We start from the raw sequence: 23,993 nt of genomic DNA, 5'->3' as shown, positions 1-23,993 counted from the left end.
AAAGGGCTGGTTTAAGCAATGTGATAACTCCTTGCAGGGCAGGGAAGCACTTGAACAGTTGTAGAAAAGGCTGTGGTACCTTCAGATTATGTCAACCGAAAAGTTGAAATCCTCGTGTAAAAATACCCCGCACGTTTCATCCCTAGAAAAGCTTATTTAGAATTCATAGAAATTCATAGCCGCTAAGAGGAATATGTGCTCATAAAATCACAAACGCAAAAAAAAAAAAAAAAAAAAAAAAAGGGAGAAAACTCAATATTTAAAGGAATAAAATAGAGCACACAGATTAAAGTATTTCAGCAACGCAAATTTTCTAGAAATAGCTGGGCATTTTATAGGGGGAGGGAAAGGGGGGGGGGGGAATCCGGCTTCTTTAAGTTGCATAAAAATAAAACTACGCCGCGCCGCGCCGCTCCCCTGCCCACCCCGCGCTGGGCCGGTGGGGTGGCGGTGCTGGGCTTTCCCCCCCCCCCCCCCCCCTTTTTTTTTTTTTTTCTTTTCCCCTCTCCCTTCTCCTTTTAGGTCAACCAGTCATGCCCTGGGAAGACAACCCTCCAAAAATAACTTGTCCCTCCCCCGGAGCGCGGAGTTGAACAACCTACCTTTGTTCTGGCGCTGCAGATAAGAAGCGGCTCCGCGCCGGGAGCCGCCGCCGCGGCCGCGGCGCGGGGCGGCCCGGGGGGCTCGGCCGGCGGCACCACCTGGCAGCGCTGCGCGGCCGCGGAGCGCTCCCGCCGCGCCCCGTCCGGCCCCGGCCGCGGGGGGATCCGCGGGAGCCGCCCCCCAGCCCCGCCGGGCACCGCGCAGGTTACACACGGCGGGGCCCGGGTGCCGGGAAGGAAGAGTTCGGCAGGATTTATTTGACACTTATTTTCCGGGCAGCCCTTTTGTGGAGTTGCGCCGTTTGTTTCTTATTGTCTGAGCAGCAGTTGGAAGCGTCTCCCCGAGGGGGCCCCTCAGCCCGGCTCGGCCGCTTTGACAGGGAGGTAACCATATTAGGATGTGTATGGCAAAGTAAACAATAACAGAGTTGCAATGAAATGGAATTTTTTTTTCCTCCCCCCCCCCCCCCCCGCTAATGGTGTTGGTGTCAGTCCTGTTTTTAGCCTTTTCCCACCAGTTTTGTTTTCTGGCTTAAACAGCCCATCTCTTAAAATATATATATATATTAAAAAAAATAAAAATAACGAGGAGGGCAAAGGGGGATGAGGGGGAGAGGCAAGTGGTACCAGCGTCCGAATTGCTCACCGCGAGGCTGCTGGAAATGCTTTGGGTCGCAGTGGGCAAAGGGGGGGGGGGGGGGGGGGGCGCACTTTTAATATCCAAATAAAGACATGCCAGTTTAATAATTGGGGCAAAAAAATACAGTAACGCTTGCATGCATTGCCAAGACCCACAGCAGAACAAGGGGGTTAGTGGAGACAGGAAGGACAGACACTAAAACTGCAATTTTGAAAGCAGGGGTCAAGTAGATTAGAAAAGTCCAGTCGTGTTTTGCACAATCGCAGCGAACTGGTGGGATGAGCTAAGTTGTGCAAACCCCTGCAAGTCTGCTGGCTTTAAAGCTTTGAAATTGCTGCTTTTACAGGATAAAGCACTTTAAGCAAATTGTAAAATGCAGGTGTCAAGTTAGTCGGTTTAATCAGAAACAGAACTCAGAGCAGCCGCCATGCAAAGAGTCCCCTACCAGCACAGTCAAGAGAAAAGTTCTGAAGCAAGAAAACACTGTAAATCAAACAATATTATTTTAGTGCCTGAATTCCACGTCCTAAGCAAACCACCAAGAACAACAAGTGTAGCATCTCCTTGCACCGAGGGATGAGGCAGCCGCTGGCGAGTGCTGCATGCTGAGGCTCAGCACTACAGCCAGCCTGCAAGGGGATCACAGCTAGAAGATAAAACAAGTTTACACGTCTGGGTGACGGCAGATGGGGGCAGCTCTCTGGTGCAACAGTCCAACACGAGCTGTTGAGCTGTTCGCACCACCAGTGAGCATCCTCTGTCGAGCAACAGCCGGCAACATGGAGTGCGCCTCTGGGAAGGGCTGACAGTGGATGCTCTGCCCGTACCAGGCACCACTGTGATAAGATACAGCACGAGGAGAGGTTGAAGGTAGATAGGCAAACAAAGTTGCTATGAGATCACATACTTAATTTAGAACAAAGGCAATGTTTCTCTGACAAATATGATGCACACTTACCCTGCCAAGTTCGCTTGTATTCGGCTAATCCGCAGCAATCAGAACATCAGTGTTGACATCTAATGGTACCTACAAGCATCTCTCTGCCTTTCCACATGGTGTAACCCTGCTCCGTTAACATGCTTTAAATTTTTCAACCATCTTGTTTAACCTAAACATCTATGAAATTACACAGAGCGTTACTCATCCGTGCTGCTTGTGCGACCCCCCCAACAAAAATAAAAAGTTAACATGCTGATACCAAAATCAATAAATCACACGACCAAGTAGCAGTTCAAAAGTTCAAAGACATGATGGCCAGTTCACTACGTCGCAGCACTCAACCAATAATAACTTGACTCCATCACTCCTCATAGTATAGACAATTTCATGGCATCATTTTCATTAGCCTGTCTCACTGAAAATTGCTAGCTATTTATGTATACGCTAAAATAAATTAGCCATTTCATCGAGCACTGTGATTCTTATAAAATACATTAACACAATACTCAATTTTCCAGTTGGAGTAAATAAATAAATCAATAAATTCAATACAGAGTAATTTTTTTTTTTTTCTATTGTGGAGCTTCAGCTCTCAGCATAAGTGTTTTTATTGGGTTTATTTGTTTCAATAAAAATTGAAATGGGCCAGTGATCTTAGCAGTAAGATCTGGGGAAAAAAAACCAACCCAGCTCTATCTAATATTAAGAGAGTATGCTGTGCAGTTCAGCCAACTGATAATACATAATTTTTGGTCAAAAATAATTTTCATTACAGTTATTAAACCACCACTCAATTTTGAAGGGTTCTTCTCTTGCCTCATGCATTCTCCAGCCCAGCAAGAAGCCCCTGGACTCCCTTGGAGAGGGTTCTGATCCTGCCCAGCCCATCCTCCTGGGCTGGGGGCAACCCCATACCACCTTGGAGCTTCCATGGAGAAAACTGGCATGGAAAAGTTACCAGCACTCATGTTCAGTATTTTTAAGCACTCACAGAGTATAAGATTAAGCATGACCTTTGATATCAAGGGTAAGGCACAACAGGAGGATGAGGAAACATGGGAGAAGAGTTCATGGACACCCCAAGAACTTGATCCTTGAAGGGGACCGCTGTGTCTGGCCCTTTAGGGCTGTGTTGCCTGTAAGCCATGGCCAGTAGATCGCAGGCTGTTGGGTGATGACATCCCTACAGTGCAACTCAGGGCATCCTTTGGGGACCTCATTTGTCGCTTACAATGTCTCACGCTCTAGAGAGATGCAATCAAGGAGTGCTTCCCCCTGCCTTGGGTCAAATGCTCATCACATCAGGGGCTGGGCAACGGGATGATTCAGAATTTGGCCCTGCAAAACGCTCACACATAGACAAGAACCTGGACTGTCTTGGTCCTCCTGCTACTGTAACCTCAGGGCAAAGGAGGAGACCCACCAAGCCCCCCAGCAGTCTCCTCATCCTGTAACACAGCACTTCTCTGCAAGTCTAACACTTCCAGTACAAACCACAGGCTCCACCTGCTCAGCAGTGAGGACAAGAACCTATAAGGAACCAAAACCAAATAAAATATACCCCTTGTGACATGAATCAAGTCTTAGCAGTGAAAAAACCAAATGCATTAACTAACCCCATTTAAGCCTATAATGGTTCAACAGAATTCCTTTAGAAATGCTGGATATGAATAGCACACTTCGCAAACTGCTTGGTGCTAACAGGAGGGTACTTTTTGTTCATATTCACTCTTTAACCTAATCAGAAGAAAAGTAAATATCAGGTCCCAATTTTAATGACTGACTATAAATAAAAGCTTTTATGCAAAATGAATGGTTTACAAAGATAACGATTTTAAGGATGAGGTCACTAGTGACCTACTGAACTACATGGCACATGTCAGACAGACGTCTGTTTCTTAAATTACAGTAATAAATTAGTAGCCACAGAATCTGCTCTGTTAAGAAAACGTGAAGCTTTCCTATTCAGATAAAAGTTTAACAAATGTTTCAGTTTAGGTTAATGAGTTAAGGTTACTATTGATGGGGGGACCAACGCAGGCCCAGCTTCATCTCTCTCCTCTTCCTCCAACCCCTGTGCAGTATTACTTCACCCCAACAGGATCCAAGACTCTAACACACGTGGAACACTTTCCTCTAACTTTACAATGATTAAACTATTCGTATTTTAAAGTATGATACTTGCATACTTGCACAGGTGTGACCACTAACACCACCCAACATACCATGTCCCATCCCAGTTACCTTGTTTTTGGTGAATTTAACAAATTTTAGCCATTTGCACTGAACTCTGCTTTTGCTGAGTGTTCTGCCACAGTCCGAATTCTGGTTAAAAAAAATGAATCCAAAACTCCTGAGGGAACTCAAGAAAATAAGGAACATCACTGATCTACCACGGTGAGCAACCCGGAGCACCACTTCTCTGAGAAGTCACCAAGCTCCCACGTGCTGGAGCACAGACACGAAAACAGGCAGGTAAAAGACTTCAGTGGGAGGCAGGTGGATGGCACCATTCCCCACCTACAGCCTCGTCCTCTTCCTCTCTGCCCCCCAGCTGGCAGGCAGGGGTACAGGAAGCCACCTGATTTGAATAGAGAGGAGACATGGCCAGCTCAGGAAGCAGGAAAACACGCAGACAGGGACAAGAAAGCCAGAGAAATGAACCATGACTGCCTGAGCATGTCACCTATCTCATACTGAGGGTTGCTTACATTTTACAGGGAACTACAGAGTTTAGTTCTGTTTGGAGCATTTTTGGAGACCTGTAGCTTGGCCAATCCGAGATCAAGATGTGCAGATATCCAAAGCAAAATGCTGGACTTCAGTGTGACCTCCCTCCCCACTTCCACATTTTAGCCTAAAACATGGAAAATCCTAAGGCTGCCTGGCTAACTGGCATTTTGTGTTCTCACTCAGCCAAGCAACATCTATTTCACTAATCCTTTTCTGAGAAACAGCTGCCAAGGCCTCCGTGGAAAGTTCTGGATACAGAAAACTTCAGCCCAACTGGATTGGTTTTTAGTCATATTGTGAATGCAGGGCTTTTCTGTGGGAGGTGTGGGTCTCTACTCTAGAAATGTTTTGCTTTTTAATAGGAACAACATCGGCCACTTCTTTGTGCCAGCAAAGAAAGTAGAAATTACTTTTTTTTCTAATACTATTTTGCTGGTTTCCCATGAAACATAAACTTTGTTTTCTCACCTATCATCCCATGCACAGCACTGGTAAAAAAGCTTTATGCAAAAAAATCCCCAATACGCAACACAACTCTGTAATGAGCCCCATACAGGAGAGGGTAATTCACTGCCAGGGCTTTCCAAACCTGACTAATGGGTCCATGGCCTTCAGCAAACAAAGGCACATTGCGTTTTTCTCCTTTCAAACCCCAAAAATTGACTCTCCTGCTGTTGCCTCAGAGGGGAGGGGAGGGGAGGGGAGGGGAGGGGAGGGGAGGGGAGGGGAGGGAAAAAGGGAAGGGAAGGCAAAAGGGGAGGGAAGGGAAGGCAAAAGGGGAGGGGAGGGAAGGGAAGGGAAGGGAAAAGGGAAGGGAAAAGGGAAGGGAAAAGGGAAGGGAGAAGGGAAGGGAGAAGGGAAGGGAAGGGAAGGGAAGGGAAGGGAAGGGAAGGGAAGGGAAGGGAAGGGAAGGGAAGGGAAGGGAAGGGAAGGGAAGGGAAGGGAAGGGAAGGCAAAAGGGAAGGGAAGGCAAAAGGGAAGGGAAGGCAAAAGGGGAGGGGAGGGGAGGGGAGGGAAAAGGGGAAGGGAAAAGGGGAAGGGAAAAGGGGAAGGGAAAAGGGGAAGGGAAAAGGGGAAGGGAAGGCAAAAGGGGAAGGCGAAAGGAGAAGGGAAGGGGATGGAAAAGGAGAAGGGAAGGGGAAGGAAAAGGAGAAAGGAAGGGGATGGAAAAGGAAACGGAAAAGGAAACGGAAAAGGAAACGGAAAAGGAAAAGGCCCTAGTGCTGCCAGGCCGTGTGGAGACTCTCTGCTCCAATGCTCACAAAGATTTCTCGCTGGGTAGAGCTCGGAGGAGCCTGAGCTTATGATAAGCAACGGCATACTTAACAGTTACATGTTACCGTTCATGATAATGCAATATTTCATTTGGGTGATTTAGAAGTCCCTCTTGACCAACTTACAGTGAGACACCAAACGCTTCATCAATCACAACCATTTTTATTCACAATCCAGTGCAAAAACTACAGGAGAGTTGAATTTCCAGCAACTCATTGGGGAGGGGATTGCTACTAGCTCTGAAAATCCTCCTATCTCACCAATTTTTATGTTAGATTCAAATATATTTTCTTTCTAAGCAGCATTCCATTTTCCTGCCTCTCTCTGCTGCGTTTCTTATCGTGGCAGGGTGAAAGAGTATCCAATTTAATATCTGTTTTGCAGGACAGGAGATTTTTTCATATCTTATGCACTAAGGAAAGCTGCAGGGGATGGCTTAGCAGGCTGAGCATCACGTTTTAAATACCTAGACTCCCTGGAACCACAGATCCCATCAGGTCGACTGAGCCCTTCATGTTTCTGGGGTAGATAAATTAAGTGTCATGCTGTTTACTTTGTCGGGATCTGTTCGATGAGGCCTCTGCAGTAAAGGTCCTGTCTGTTCTGCATGGAGCTGAAGGTTCGTCTCACGGTTAAGACACAGCACCAGGTGCCACCTTGATCTCACTAACTCTAATGGCAATTCTGCCATTTCTGTTAAGAGAGACAATCCAGGGATCTGCTCCCAAAACTTGCTGTAACATTACTGGATGACTGAAAATTATTCAACAGCTTATCGGCCTCGGTTTTGGTGACTGTTAAACGGGAAAAAAATACATCTACACCTCCCAGATGTTTAATTCATAAGTTATACAAAACTGTCAGATCTATGGATGGCAGAAGAGAGATATTCATCATTTTTACAGCCTGATTTCTGTGGTTGGAGGTAACCCTATGTTTCTGCAAAGTCATACCCTCTTCCCACTCCTCTGCACCACACGGAAGCAGTGGCTGAGCCCATCGACATTAACGGCTCACAACAGAAGCCTTGTAGAAATAAATCACTGGAGAGGAGTAGTACAAAATAATCAGGAAAGACAAAATGTTAATAATGAGAAGAATCACAAAACTCACAATTCTGATGGCCAGTTGTGTAGAAACACACATCCATCCTCACAAACACAAAAACCTCCTTAAACCCAGACACCTAAGAGAGGTCCCTCTATCTCCAGAAGGTCTGATTCATGGAGAACACTCAGTGTTGAAGAAAACAGGATGCTTTGAGAAGGGCAGCTGTAAATATGCACTTGGAACCTGTTCCTGGCCTTACTCTTAGCTTTGCAGCTGCCATTATTTCACTGGATTTAGCTACACAGAAGATTCTGGGAAAGGTGGGTGAAGGGAAATAAAATATAACGATAGAAAAAAAAAAATAGTTCTTCATAATTATTTCCCTTTTAAGTAGAAATTAAGCAGAAAAAATATCACCTTTTACATTGGTTAGGAAAAGGACTGTCTTTTGATTTGTTTCCACAACAGCTGACAGTACACATTCCCTGCTTAGGGTACCAGAAATAATCATTATCACTCCTAAAATGTGTGTTACGATGACGTACCAGAGGTTAAATGTGGCTGTTGGCTGTACTGGCTGCAATTCCTTCTCAGGTGGCTTAGCACAACTCCCACATTTTTCTTCCCAAACTACCCAAGAACCTGCTGGAGCTCCAGCCTACAGACATTACTGGGATTAAGTAAAAGAGATAGGAAAGACTCAGCTCTATTTACACATAGCTACATTCAAACTGTTTTTTAATGGAGTTTGGCTACCAGAGGACATGGTATCAAACTGATTTTTGAAAACATATCTTGAATCTCAGACATCCAATGTTGCAAAGATACTATTTGTATTGGAGAGGGTAAAACTCCATCAAGGAAAGGAACCAGACAACACTGGGTCAGGCCTGTTTTTACCGCTGTGTTTGGTACATCTGTTTTTAGAGGCAGGGCAAAGATCCCTAGAAATGGTGCTCAAGATATTCCCTGTCAAACTAAACCAAACCAAACCAAACCAAACCACATCCAACCCAACCAGCAGAAACTGCTACAAAGAACAAGGACTTTGACCCAAATCCATCTTTTGATCCTGGAATCTCTGTGTCCATAAGTTTTCACTGCCTTGATTAAGGATGTGCAGGTCTGCCCTACATACTCCAGCTCTGGCAGGAGACAGAGCTAAAGAAGAAAAAATAAGGCAGGTCAGGAGATGGCTGTGTAGTAAAACTAAACCAATTCATCTTTTCCTCCAAAACTGCTTTGAAATAATTATTACAGCACCTCATTAGCTTGAACTTTAAGTTGGACAAGAACATAAACTCCTAACCACAGTCCTGTGCCCAACAAAGCCCTTGCTAGGTGGCTGGCTGGCAGGTGTGGCTCCAGACTCACAGAGCATCATAAAATCCTTAAGGAAAAGGGGTAGGAGCAAGAAGATGGAGGTGCACCGCTCTCCCACACACTCGTCTCTTGGCCCCAGAGACACAGAGTCAGCCTTTGGAGCTCAGCCCTTCCATCTTCCTCGTCTCACTCTAACGAGATTCCCTCCGTATTCCCATCCGCCCTCTTTGTGCTCTTTGCTGAGCACCACACAACCGGCCCAAAGAGGTGCCGGCTGCCCGAGGCACTGGCAGCTCTTTTATCAAATAGGCAAATCCTTCATGTCCAGCATGTCCCCGAATGCACTGAACCGCATCCGGAGAGCCTGGCTACAGGTCCCAGCTCAGGGAGTGAAGCAGAAAAGATAATCATCGGCCTTGACTCCAAGCTCCTGTTTCAGTGCTTCAAGTCACTAGTGGTCAGCAAGGAGACTTTGGACGTGCTGGTGTGCTCGAATGGAAAAAGCTGGAATGAAAAAGCAGGAGTCAGGGCTGTGCCTCCTGCTATCCCGAGGGTGAGCCAGGGTGCTCTCCCTGGCAGTGGGCTCCCAACAGGGCTCTTTGATGGCTGGTCACACCTGCTACTGCAGATCAACAAGCAAACCAAAGTGAAAAATGGAAAGGACAAGGTGAATTGTAGATGAAAGTGAAATATCCCCTCTATCAGCTCTGAGGGGTAAAGGATGAAACAGGATGAAACTGGTTTTGGTTAAAGCTGTAAAAAGAATCACAGGGAGAGAGCACTTACAGAGAAATGTATTTTCATGTAAACTTTTATGCACCCATCCCTTGTAGCTGGACATCAGGGAAGATGTTAATAAACATCATGGGGGGAGAAAAACACAGTAAAAAAAGAAAATCAGACTACAAACCCATCTTTTCCAAGATGTTCAAAATAGCTTTGCAGCTATATACTGCGGGGAGCCGGGCACACTCAGATACAAGTTTGCATCTTAAACGTAAGCGCACATACATACAAACAAGGTTTTGCAGATATTTGTTAGCTGTACTACAAGATTTTCCAGGGCTGGTGCTGCAGCTTATGTTACCGTGCTTTTATATAGCTGCAGATCAGCCCCCTAAGAAGCAGCCTTGGAGAGAAGCTGAAATAGTGACAGTTTGTGTTGCTGGGGATATTTCTGAGACACAGTTGCTGTTTACTGTGTTTCTATTTCCAATCAAGCTGCAAAGTCCACCCGTAAAACATGAGGAGGCATTTCTTTGGGTGTGGGACAGTGCAACACGCACACAAGGAAGAGCAGCTCTTCAGCTGCTCCACCAAAATACTCTTAAGCCCTATCAGCAGCAGAGCATTTGGCCCATGAAGAAGAAAACTATAGCCAAAGTCGCCGGTTACAAAGCTTCTCTCAGTATATATTTATGCACAAAGCTCAAATAATTTAATACCACGCCTCACTAATCATGTGAATGCACAATTCTTGCAGGGGCAAATGGTTCTTTTATCTCGTGCACCTCTTGCTCTTGGCTGGAAAAGGTGCCTCAGAATCTTACTGGCATTTTTAAAGGTGGCACCTACCTATCTGTGGCATATATAATCCAATGTGATTCACTGTAGGCTCCCCAGGACAGATTAACCTACCCTACAAGGAGTCAAAAACCAGTCCTAATGATGGCAAATCACAGCACATAGCCAACTGGACAACTTCCTTCCACTTCAGAGGGAAATTAAGGGATACACTCTGGAGTATGTTCTCCTTGTTACCCTGTTAATGCTAATGATTGTACATAGTGTAAGAAAAATGCTACCAACACCTAAAACAAAGGAAGATTGGTCAAGAATATGCAAAAGCATATGCAAAGGGATCTAAAGAGCATTTCAACATAACACAGTTTTCTTCCTTATTCCCTTCTTTCCTTAAAAGCAAGAGGCGTGCAGGGTTGCAAAAACATGTAATTTGCCAGCAAATGCACAAACTACAGCTCATGAAAAATAGTGAAATGGAGACCCAAAATTTGAGGCCAGTACAAGATCATAATATGAACTGGAGATCAGAAAACTGGCTCCTAAAGTAAGAAAGAAAAGAACACCAATTCCATTTTTTTCTAAGAAAACTATTTCCTACCAACTTTGAAAACAAGAATGCCTACAGTGATCTGGGCTCTCTGTGATAGTTTTGGCTTGGCTCCCTTGCCCCTCCTCAGCTGCATGGCCAAATGTGGGCCTGACCATGAGGTTCAGAGAGTTGTGTTCTTCTTAACCTTCCACTTCATGCTTCCAATTTAGACTGCAGTAAAACCGCCTTTCAGAAATTTCCCTTATTCTTCATTACTTCTAAGGTGAGAGTTTACATTTCAGTCCATATCTGTGATGCCAGATTACTGCAGAAGTGCAACACTGAGATAATATACTGGGGTTTAGCCTTTTTCCACTTCTCCTTGGATTTTGTATTTGTTTTTTAGAATGATTACAAGAGCAACTCAGTGGCTCTGGAAGTGCCATAAGCCCTTGCCCAAATTTTGATGCCTAGACACAAAGTGAAATACAGAGGTGATCTCTTGGATGCAAGATTTGCAACAGCAGCTTGCAACTGTCTGTTGTGGTGGGGCAGCATCATGACTAATTATTACCTTCACTGAACACCCAGTGACAAGACCATGCTGTCACCACGTCCCACCAAAGCTCGTGAGTATGAAGAGAGATGGGGTGAGAACTGAAAGCATCCTGACTGCTCCTGAAAAACTGTTCTCCTTCCAGCTAGCTGCTCTTCCAAGCCACAGGACACTTTCCAGCGTGGTTATGAGCTCCACCTCAGTCTGGGCTGGTCAAGACGAGTCTTGCCTTTGAGCAAGCAAGAAAAATTCACAAGGGAGAAAATCAGATTTGGAAACTAAACGTTTTGTAATCTCCTGCCATGCAATTTGGCTTGCAGGCAAACTTCCAACCCTTTCAATAGCAAAAAATCCGACAAATACACTGTCTTCTACCATCTTCTGGTGTATTAAGGCCAGAGTGTGATGCGATACCACACACATTTAAAAAGCTGTACAAGCGGAAGGGAGTGATGCATCCATGCACAGTGGTAGAGGAGACAGCAAACATACTGCATGGAATCAAACAGAGCCAAAATAACCACTTCTGTTATGCTAATTTATCTTCTTGTATTCCTTTGCCAAACCGGACACGGCTTCCCTGGAACGAGAAGCACCTGGGTGATTGATCTGTGGTACTGCTGCTGCTGAGGTGACTCTCTGCATCAGGGGAGCCTGGCGCCTCCAGCCTTTGGCCAATGAAGGGCACAAGACAAGTTAAAAAGAAACACCATCAAAGCCAACCAGCAGTGCTGAGCATACGACCGGCTCTGGGTATGACCGGGTTATTGCACTGCCCTTATCAGCACACACGAGTTCAAGGTCAGCCTTGATGCACTGACTGAAAACTGACACTGCCTGTGTCCTGCAGTCAGCACGGCTTCAAACCAAGGCTCCCAATTATTAGCAGTTATTTTGTTTATTATTGCAGGGCCTCAGGACAAACAAAAAAGGAGCCCCATTGTGCTCAACGTCATACAGAAATGCTTAATTAGCCTCTTCATAGGTTGTTCCCTTCAGCTTCTTTTAAACAAGATATTTTCAAATATAAATAAATTCAAATTTCAGAATTCCAGAAATCAGTTCCCTGAAATTTGTGTCTGTAAACAATTAACGCAAATTTGCCTTCCCCAATTTCAGCTATACACCAATCACTTCATTCTTTTGTTTACTTTAAGAAAAAATTATATTCTAAAGTACTGGTCCTTGGGATGTAAACAGATTTTTGTCTTTCATTTAAAGGCTGGATTTAAGCTCAAATTTTCTCTGAACTATGTGAAAGTTGCAAAATCATTGGTTTTCTGTTGTTTCCTCCAACTACAGTATTTATATATCAAAAACATAAATGACAAATGTACAGGAATATTCACAAATTGGAAAAACCAATTAAGAGCTGAGTTTTTACTCAATAAAAAGTGATCTGTGAAATGTGAAGCCATACTGCAATCTCCTAAGTTCAGCAGAATAATGAAACCAGCTCATAGCTAGGTAAGAGAAGTACCAACACTGTCATAGAAGTAAATGCAGGAGAATACTAACAAAATTTGTGAAGGAAAAGTAAAACGGCAGACTTTCCACTTTCTCTGGAGGTATCTGGTCATGTACTTTCCTAGAGATGCCAAAGTAGCTGTACCCCTGGTCCAGTCTCCCGTACCAGCACTTGACAGTGATCGTAACACTTGTTAAATTCAAAAGGTGAGAGAAGAAAGGGAGGCAAGAGGAAGGCAGCCCATCCTTCCAAGAGCCATTCACCCACAGTATCCAATCGCCCCAACTTGTCAGCAGATAGATCCTGAGGATCAGGCATTTCTTGAAAGCATCTTATGACCATTTCCAAATGCAAATACTTTCTGCTGAGTCCCCACCTTGCTCAGATTCGTACCAGTAATTTAGAGGTCACCAGCTATTACATCTTATTATCTAACCCTTCGGACTCTGCTTGCTTTCTTTTTACTCTTACTGTTCACTGATGTTTCCACTCACCTTTGAAGATGCCAGTTTAATTTAGCTGGGTTTTCCAGCCACACTTTGGATTACATTTCCCACAAGTTTATTCCAGCAATTTCTTGGCAATAAATGATATTTGGATACCCCACAGAAACCCCACATCAGATATTGATTGCTGTTATTTCCATTACCAGAGGCTAAACCAGTTAGGTCCTAAGGGCAAATTAAAGAGCTTGCTTCCAAGTTCTGGTCCTTCAGAGGAAGGATGTAACTATTCTCCATAACAAGGAAGATGCTGACACAAAAGCAAATAATTGCCCTAAAAATGGTTCATTCTCTGGCATGATTAAATAAAGAAAATATAGTAAACTACTTTGCATGCAGAGGATAAAATCAATATAGTTTCCATTCAGGCAATAAAAATTATAGCCCATTGCTTTAGATACATAGATACTCTTCATTTAAGGTAGAGTTTCCACAATTCCCCACTGAATACCCAGCTCTGCAGCGTGCACCTCTCTATAGCACTCAGCAATCTCTGCTTGACATTAGTGCGAAACAATATTCATTAAGAGCATAACACTAAAGTGCAACATGTAAGTAAATCAAACTCTCAATGCTCTATTTTACAAATTTCATGGGCCACTGGGGATAATTAAAAGGGTAATTATACAAAGTTGGTGCAGTTTTGAGACTCAAATGACATTTTCTGCTTTAAAGCACTCGGTAATCTGCTATTTTTTTTACTAGGACACTCTTTTTGTACTTTGATGGTCAAACAGCATAAACAAACAAGAACTGGTTTTAAGGTATTTCAATTCTTTTTTCTCTCCCTCTCTCCCCACACTGTTTTTCTTGATCAATACCACTCACTAGTTATTCCTAAAAGCACCATATTATCAAGAAAAGGGAGACCTTTGGAAAAAAGAAAAAAATCCCTGATCACTATAAAATGCCACTGAGTCTCAAGTCTGGCTTAAAATGTAGCTCTGAACAAAAATGGCATTGCTTTGGGTGTTTACAGCGCTGGAGCACTGTTTGGTTTGTCACTGTGTTTAACCACTGCTCTAAAGCCAGCAAAGTACATTACTGGTAGTAACAGCTCATGAAAAATACAGCGAAGAAACTGCTAGTGGCAGAAGCATTTAACTTTCTTGTTAGCAGCCTCCCCCATGTGGCACTTTAGCACCAGCAAGTTGTTTATTATGTTCTGTGCCAGGCAAAACTGATTAAATGGGGCTCTTAAGAATCAAAGCGTTATAAATTCATGGAAATACAGCAAGCAATAAATTCCATGGAATTAAAAGCTTACTAGTGCTATTAGCATTTCAGGGTGTTTGCATTGTTAATAGTGATGTGCAAAAATGATGTTCCTATAAGACAAGGCAAACCAACAGAACATATGCTTTAGCTGCTACATTTTTATACCATGTCATCATTAATGGCTTTTCTTTTTTCCAAAAAACCTAAAAAGCTCATTAATGTTTTAAAGAAAAAACTGAACCAAAGGTCTGTAGACCAAGGATTTACATCCCTAGTTAAAGAAAAGTATTATGTAGGGAAGGTAGCACTGTTGTGACTCTGTGGAAGAGCAGGAGATGGATTTCCTGGAGCAGAGCTGGGGAGGAGGGAGAAGGGGTGAGGCAGGGTGACTTTGGTGACACTACAGGGACACGGTACAACACAACTTGCTAACAATTTAATAAGTAAACCCGATGCATAGTAATTCATAATACCAAAAAGAAAGGGCAATGTGGTCTGACCTGGTGGTCAGTAAATCTGTCAACAGCTCTCCAAACAGACATCTTTACTCCGGGTCGCTCTATCATCATTCCATGGGAATGACTCTGCTGGCAGGTGACTAACTTCTCCATCATTACTGCAGAGCTCCATGTGAAACACGAGCCCAAGCTGGGATGAGGCCTTCCCTTATGCCCATCTGTTTGCAGGTAGCTGATAACTTTGTAAATGGAATTCCTTTCAAGCAGAAACTTGGTAAAGAAACTGCTTTAGGTGTGTGGCTAAGCAGGAAAGGAATGGGACACCTTTCAAAACTGAAAAAAAATAGGCCTCGCAGGGTTTGTTGCTGGGTTTTGGGGGGAGATTTTGCTTTGGGTTTGGTGGGGTTTTTTTTGAAAGGAACAATTTGTACCTTTCTGAGCTGCCTGAGCACACAGCAGCCAGATAACATAACCTGCAATGTCCCTCTGGAGGGCAAGGGGCAAATCTGGCTCTTGTTGCAGACAGGAAAATCAAATCACCGCCTTGTTGCCACAGTTAAGGTCTGACATAGGATAAAGAGCATATTCTGGATGGTACATCATGCACAGCTGGCAGTGTGCAAAGTCAAAAAAAAATCCCAAGAAAGCTTTGTCCAGAACAAACAGTCCCCATGCCATGGAGTGAGTCAGCTGCAAGGGTAGGAAACAAACCCCAAATCCTGTCTCGTGGGCTCAAGCTCTGTGCAAAGGACACATTAACAGCGAAAACCCTCTCCCAAGATTGAGGGGGTTGACATTTTGTTTGCCCCAAGCAAAACAAAACAAAGCAGTAGGTTTTTAACTGCTCAGAGGCACATTGTCTTTTTGATGTATGCATGTCCTAGCAGTCACACATCTGCATCGGGAGAGAAATAGCCTGGTTTTTTTGGCAGTTATTTAGTCCTTTTCATCTGAAAGTTGAAAATGCACCACCAGTGAACCTTTGCAGCTCTGGGTTCTGCATATAAAAAGCAGCTGCTGAATACATGCAGGGAGCAAGGGCTTTTTCTTAATGTTTGAACAGTTCCAAGTTCAAACCCATTAAAGTCCAGGTCACACCGGGATCATGTCACTGTTAATGCATCCAGTTACACGCTGAGGGAAACCCAATACAAAACTATGACAAACTCTAGTTCTCCTGCAGAGATACTCTAAGGTCTTGCCCAGATGATGCCACAGATCACTCTTCATGGGCGGTGACCAGACAGGATGTCAATGTCAGAGGACGAGTCTCTTTACAGTTGTTTTTAAAGAGGTCTCCTCAAATGTCCACAAAGCTTGTTGGGACCTTTTCCCTTCCCTCCTCCTGGGGGAAGAACTTACTGTCCCACTGATGTTTTCTCTTACACATCACAGGCTCCCGCACAACCTCCTCCCACAGCATCAGCAGCCCACCCACTGTTGTGCTTCACAGTGAACACCTCTAACTCCGTGCTCCTTCTTTTGGGAGCCAATCCTCTCTGCAGGTGGGCATGGTCACACTTGCTCTTGGGGGACTTCACACCTGGACAACTATGTGCTGTCCTGCAATGGCAGCAGCAGGGGAGCAGGAGATTTGGGACAGCTACAGCCCCAGCCACCTGTGGAGATGCTCCACAGGACCTACCTACCCCCTGCAGATACGTGGTATCTCATCATACAGCTGGTACAGCCCTACTCTCCTCCTAAGAGGGCAACTGGTAGCTTCTGGCAGAGCTTCTGGTTCCTCCAGTGACGGAGTACAAGTGACACTGGGATGCAGGGGGATGTAGCACAGCACTACAGCACAGCCCTGCCCACCCGGGAATCACTGCAGGACTTCCGTATCAGCTTCAAACACAGCCAGATCTAGTAAACCAAACTATTTTGGATAGCTCCTCTGAGCTTTCCACCCTAACTATGCTGGCAAAGGAGGAAAACGACTTTACTGGGCTTTTTCACCTTATCAAGTATCTAGAAAATCCGGCAGCTGACCTGGATGTGTTTCAAGGTGAGTTAACCATGGCACCTTACGGAGCAGCATTGCTCCAGTTGGCCTGCAGATCATGAACACAGGACACAAATTTTGGCAAGATTCAGCACGCACACACTATACACATGGGATTTACACCACGCACATGTTCCATCTGCACTGTTCTTCATGCAGTTTTCTGAAACTTATTGCAGAGTTAAGAAATGGGAAAGAATCGTGAATAGTCTTAGAGATTCAATATGTGTAATTTTTTTAAACACTAGTAACTTTATTAGTAAAATTCAAGTTATCTTAAAAAAAAAAATTGCCTTGTGCACTTGAGTCTCATTGAGGAGAAACAAAAAAGCCAGTCTGCATTTTTAAACTATATTCTCTCAGATATTCGCCATTCCAAAGAAGAACAGGCCAGACTCTCCTTTTAATTACATGAATGAAAATCCAGGTAATTCTTTCAGTTTTAACTAATATTTTGTCTAATTAGTATTTTTTTTCTCCCAAAACATGTATTTATCTGCTGTGAAATCAAAGGCAGAAATGAATTGGTTTAAAGATAGCAGAGAGTAAATAACAAGTTTGGAACCTTGCAGCCTTACCCTGGCAATTTGTCTCATATAATTGACTCAGCAGACATGCTTACAATTTCTTACAACTTTTACAAGACCTCCTATGGGCTTATTTTAACGTTCTCCAAAACTAAGCTCAAAGCCTTGGACTCTCTAAGCAAGTAACACCAAAAGCCATCACCCTTCCCTCCTTAAAAAAAAGGAAACAAACAATAAAACCACATTTTTCTTGCTGGCTATTGGATCTTAAAGAGGAACAAAGATGCAAATGAATTTGCACTTTTTCAGAGATAATTTTTCTGTTCCTTTTCAATAACGCTGTTTTTCGTAACGTTCAGTTCACATTCAATAACTCTTTAGAAGCAAAATTTTCCCAATAAAATTCCCTTTCCCAATTACTGGAATAAAATTTAAATGGAGGATGACAGCAATAAAACAAACACAAACCAACTAAAAAGGGGTTAAAAAGTCCCCCAGCCCCCCAAAACCGGAAATGGTCTCATTGCCCATATTATTGATTTATGCTGTCGTTGGCTTTTAAATGTAGCACTTTCTATTTCTAAGATCTTTACAGACAATTACTAATGTCACAACTCTGTGGCCCTGTTCCATTGGTGGAAGTGCCCCAGGAGCAGGAAATGCTGTGCCCTTCCACAGACATTTCCTTCCAATGCTGGGATCCAATAACCCTTAATAAGTCAGAGGATTAGATGAAACACTTGTATTACAACTAATAAAGATAAACACAGGGGCTAGCAAAACTAACAAAAAGGGTATGACGGGAGAAGGAAATAGACCTATTACTCAAAAGATGCCAATTTATGGTTTTTTTGGGGGGGTTAACAATTCTACCCTTTAAAAAAAGAAAGAGATTATCATATTTCAACAAAAATCTATTCTGAAAAGTCATATTATAAACTGTGGATATTAAGGGTTTGCAATGGAAATGACATCAGAGTCTTAGTTACAAATGTCCAAATGTTTGTGCTACCCTACTAAAAAAATAAACAGTGAGCTCAGAGTAAGAAATGACCCATTTGAGCAATTAAGCAATATTACTCAAAACACACTGAAAAGTATAGGGCCAGCAGAGGTGGGAGAGCCACAAATTAAAATTCACAGATTGCACCAGGAGAAAGACTGAACAATTAAACATCTCAGAGGTGTCTGAAGTTCCTGCCATTATCTGAGTGAAAAATGCTTTCATATGTTGCAATGAGAAATACGGGCAGGCAATCAGGAGCAAAAAATAACTTTATTTCTTTTCTTTTTAGCACCCTTGCTCTAAGATGAGCTACAAGATGAAGAGGGTGGCCTCCCATAATGCCCACTGACATCACTGGTCTTGTAACACTTGTAAAACATGGCTGCCATCGCAGTACAACAATAACTTAAATATCATGGAAGATATACTTCTGGTATGGGAGAAGGCAACAGGCAGTGACCTTACAGATGACCAAATAAAATATGCAATAAGAATCTATTTCTGGAGTAATTTTCTCACATCTCTAGATTTTGTAACACAGGAACGTGCACCGTCTGCGATGTGAGTTTTCCAAAGGCAGGTTCCAAGTCTACAAGTGGCTCTTGCCCTTGTGCTGAGAGACAGGCATGGCCATGAGACCCCAGCAGACAGCACTGGTGTGTTTGGAAGCCCACCAAGCCTATTCAGCAAGTGAAAAACATCACTGGATCCACTGGCCCAGCAGCATAACTTGCACAAAGTGTTACTACAGCTCTGAATTCAGAGTTCACTGCCTGCTCCCACAGGAAACCTTGAAACTGGATATTTCCATCACATTCTGTGTTTGAGACCAAGCATGAGTTCAGGCTATCTGTAGGTCATACCTTGGTTCTGCAGTAACAGACCAATGCTGTTCCTGCCTATGCCATTCCCAATTCTTTCCTCAGTCAAGCTGTGATAAAATGCAGCACATTCTGACATATTATCCAGCTTGGTTTTGAAGAACCAGGCCAGAAATTGCATGGCCTGCATCACATGGTGTATTATGAGCTGTTTCCTTGGTGTACCTGTACTGGCAAACATCAGTGCACCCTTTTTTGGGTGCTCAATCTGCAGTCACAGCTTTTACATGTTGGGCCATTTTCAATACATGCATTTGTTTCAATGTCTGCAGCTGTTTGATCTGGGGGTGCAGATGAGGCTAATCTAGAGGTGTGTCAGCCTCGTGCTCCATGTTCTTCAGGGATTCAGAATGGGTGATGGTACTTTGAATGCAATTTAGGTCATACAACTCAGCACTTGCATTTCACTGAGGATCATACTGAACATCCACATAAACTAATAGGAGAAACACTGTGAGATTATGCAAAATACTGGCCAAATCTTGCTCACTTTAACAGTCTTCATGAAGACCAGAAAGATTTGGTCCAAAAGCATCAGATAAGAGGATCAAAACCTCCTACTGACTATCTTAAAACAGAGAAACATATTTTACTATCAACCCACTTGAAGATTTATAAGATATTAAGGAATATTAAGAAGAAAAAGAAGAAAAGCTAAATGGGCCAAAAGAAAACAAAAGAAACGTGTTCTCTCGAGACTGCTAATGCTGGCAGACAATAGCACAGAAAGAACTCCTCTGACAGATCTTTGAAGTCTTCAATACAGCAAGCTAGTGGGCCATGTTAATGAGATTTGCTCAGATACTTCTTAAATTATCCCAAAATGTCTTAATCTATTTTCTACATCTTCTTGACCCAATTGCTTCAGAAAAGTCACAGCTTCACACACCTCTGGACTGAACTTTTCATTCAAATAGGTAAGGTCTTCAAACACTTTGTGTTTCCAATGACCCACCCAAAAACTTTTTAGGGTTTACCCCCAAACATGCAGGTAATGTAATTTCTGTTACTAATGATTACAGAAACACTTTACACCACACTGTACCTTTGAACCTTAAGAAAAGGTCTGACGTTAAGACCTTCTAGTAACTCAGTTCTTAACAATTAGGATATTACAACTTCTCTCAACAATCCAAAAGTAAATAAACCCAGTCTTAGATGAGGCCTGACAGACACTGATCACTCCACCAGCAAGGCAGCAGTAGGAATCAGTGGGATCTGTCTCCCCAGTCCCTATTTCCTGCTGAGGGTGACACAAGAACTCATGCAAAATGCTTCCAGTACAGCTCTATGTAATTTGGGCCCACTGAAGAGCAAACACTGGAGAAAATGTCCAAGAACCAGATTGTCTGTTCTGTTCCAGACTTCCTTGTGAGTACATTCCAGTCCATATTCAGGACCCATTTTCAGAAGTAGCTGCCCACCACATGTTCTAGGGACAGGAGCTGTTTCTGCTCTCTAATATGCTGTAAGACCTTTAGGTCAAAAGCAGGAAGAGTCAAGGTGCCAAATTCACTAAGAAAAATATCATCCTACCAACTTCCCACTGCCTGATGTGCAAACATTCCTGAGACCCAAGCCAGTACAAAAAAACAGGACTAGGGACATCACCAGCACATCTTCTGGAAGTGACCAGCAAGGAAGAGTGCTGGGGAGAAACTGCACATGCTGGTGAGCCCTTCATAAGCAGAAATGTGTCTGAAAAAGTTTGTTTCAGGGTTTTGACTTTTGCCTGCAATGGCCAGCAAAGACATGGGACAGTGACTTGATAACCTGGTTTGAGAAGCATTTCTCTTCCTAATGGAACAAAGTTGGAAAAAAGTAATTTTTTTTTTTTTTTGGTCCACTTTGTTTTTCATATAGACCAACTACACAGTCCATTTTTTGTATTGGGTTTAGGAGAAAAAGTCCTTGTAACTTTTCTCCTAGCTTGAAGGGAAGGGAGAAGAAAATACACCTATATAAGAAAGTTAAAGCTCAAACCCACAGATTTATCTGTTGATCATCTCATTCAGCTCTGAGTTACAGCAGGCAGCTTCTGGTTTATTATCAATATTTAATCAGCATTTAACTCTGACAAGCATTAAGATTTGAAATTTTAAACTAAGTGCAACTTTGCTAAATCCTTTGTGTTGATTTTTTTGCCATTAAAGGTTTTCTAAAGGATTCTATCTTTGCTATCTTAAAAGTCTACATGTGCCTTTTGTTATCAATAATGTACAATTTTAGTAGCATGTTTTGTAGTTTTTAATTTTTCAGCATGCAAGCTATCCCTGATTTACAACGCTCACTGAATGCTGTTTGATTATTGAAAATGCTTTTACTACATTTAAACAAATGACTGCTCCTGGAAAACTAACTATTGTCCATAATTCTGTAAAAATACGTTTCCCCTCCCTTCTCCCCAAATCAAACATTTCGAACTCTTACTTTGAGGAAAAACTGGCATATAATTAGGCATTATGCCTAACAGTGCTAAATAGAGGGAGAATGTAAACATCTTAATTCTGGAGGTTTAACCATCAAAGCCCCTTGCTGTATCTGTTCTGTTACTTGTGTTTCTGTTCGGAGCTCCTTGGAGCTCACAGGAAAAAAAGAAAGCAAACAAAGCACGTAGAATAAAAATCTATTTTGCCAGCTCTGAGCTGCCTCCCACCCCGCATGCCCGAGGCCAGGCTCACACGCAGGGCTGGGACGCCTGGGGCCACGCAGCTGCTCCTCAAGGAGTAGAGTCCTGCTCTGCAACTGCTCTGAGCGGCTTAACCGCTAACTCAGGAGATGGGATTTCACCTGAAATTAAGCTATCAAGCAATTGAGCTCAAACTCAATCAACCAAACCCTTAACCTTCCCTGTTTCAGTGGCACTGCTCTAATTAGGACTCTATCACTATTTCCATTACTATCTCCTATTCTCATGGTTTATTATCTCAGCGGTTTCAATTCTCGCCCAGTTTAAATTTGACATCCAGTTTCTTGGACCACATATCATTCATTATGGCTTTATTTTATGAAATATGTTGCAAGATTACAGACCGATCCTGCAATAAATAGGTTTTTGTTGAAAACTGCACCCCTCACTGTGGTACAAGCAGGACAGAGCCAAACCTTCTCTGAGAAACAAGTCCCAACATTAAAGGACACGTTGAACAGCTTGTTTTCTATTAAGTTTTAAATTTTGTTGAGCAGTTTGAAAACATATCCTTGAACACAGATCCACCTGCACACACCACAGCTGCCCCATGGCTCTCCAGTCTTTACTGTCTTTCCCTTGAGCCTGGATCAGCTTCTAGGAAGCACAGTTTGGCTGAACTCTGCTTACCAGCTCTACTCAGGGGGGAGAATCAATAACCTATGATGCACAGGAGGTCAGACTGAAAAATCTAATGGTCTTTTCCAGCGACATATTCTGTGAATCACCCAAACTGCTTTCTGCTGAAGGATGAGTGATAGAGGGGATGTGTGCCTGAGTGGTGCACTGATGGTAGTAGTACAAAACAAATCTGCTTTTGGAGACACGGCCTACAAGCTTCAGGTGAGTCTAAAGGCAGTGTTCTGCATTTAACACCACCAAAATTCCTTGTTTTCCTGGGTCACATAGGACACAGCCACACATGAACTAAGAACAAGAGTCCCATTAATGCTGAGGCCCTCTGATGTACCTGGGATTTCAAATTCTTCCCTTCTTCACAAAAACTCAAAGGAGGAACAACACTGCAGAGCAAGGAACCACTATCTCCTTAAACTGCAGGATCTGCTTCTTCTCCAATAGCTGAAATACATCTAATACTTCATGGGCTCCACCATAAATGAAAAACAAACCAGTAAGATTCAAGTCTTGGAGAGAGGCATATATCATATAGCTGACATACACCACTGGCATGGCCAAGGATTGCAATATTCACTTGAACTTTATGAATTTCATCCTAACTAAATAGATATTTTTGGCAACAAAGAATTGAAAAAAAAAAAAAAATCCCACTTCGTCCTCAGATCTATTTTAATTTAAAACAGAAGAGAACAGGGACATTTTTTCCCCCTTCAAGTACATTTTAATAAAATTAAAAATAAAAATAGCTCTAATTCACTCCAATGCATTTAGTCATTCTGTAAAATTCTAAGTTTAAAATGAAATCACCATTTTATATTCAAACAAGGTCAAGAGAACAGCACTAACGAGCACTGACATCACAGCGAACAGCAGCCACTGCTCAGCGCTTACATCAGTGTTGCTTGTTGCTATGGTGCTTAACCGACTATTAATTTCTGAAAGAAGGTGATTATAAAGCAGCCATATGAACCTCAGTCAGATGACACCCTTCAATACCAAACACTGATCTGCGTTACTCTTCTCTTCTGCAAGTTAATTTTGTGAATCACCACTTTTGTGATGTTAATATTTCTTCCCAACTTGAAACTTTGGACCAGAAGAGAGGCAAAGAGTTAATTTAGAAGCAAGGGACTTTCACGCTGCTTTAAATAAAAATCATTTTGCAGAGAGTGATATTTCTTTCCTTTTTGCTGTGCTCCAAAAGACTAAAAAGCATGTGTTTTAACTTTTGCAGTGATAATAAGCAATCAAATTAACAGCTAAATTTTGCTCTCCTGCTCTGCTCGACGTGCTGCTGTAAATCCAGGAGTGTCTCAGCCGAGGATGAAGTAGCACTGAAGCTGACTTGACCACTCCCCAGGGATTTGCCTCAGTAAGGGACCTTGCCACGGCCTGTGCTGCTGCTTCTCCCAGCCCAGCACCCACGG

At 43.1% G+C, this 23,993-nt stretch overlaps 1 protein-coding gene across 13 annotated transcripts in view; it reads right to left on the bottom strand.

Moving 5' to 3' along the window:
* Positions 1–23,993, bottom strand: part of FOXP1 (forkhead box P1) — a 383,544-nt gene that overhangs the window by 196,804 nt on the left and 162,747 nt on the right. The window contains exon 1 of one of the 13 annotated variants that reach the window (XM_032121325.1): positions 603–654. The exons of the other annotated variants lie outside the window; for them this stretch is intronic. The gene's annotated coding sequence lies outside the window, so the exon portion shown is untranslated. Of the gene's footprint in view, positions 1–602; positions 655–23,993 lie in introns of those variants that run through there. 13 annotated transcript variants of the gene reach the window in all.

The sequence above is a fragment of the Corvus moneduloides genome, chromosome 11, assembly GCF_009650955.1.
Source record: "Corvus moneduloides isolate bCorMon1 chromosome 11, bCorMon1.pri, whole genome shotgun sequence".
In the NCBI taxonomy this organism is placed as follows: Eukaryota; Metazoa; Chordata; class Aves; order Passeriformes; family Corvidae; genus Corvus; species Corvus moneduloides.
The sequence above is the reverse complement of the archived record's forward strand: the minus strand, read 5'-3'. Positions and strand labels throughout refer to the sequence as shown.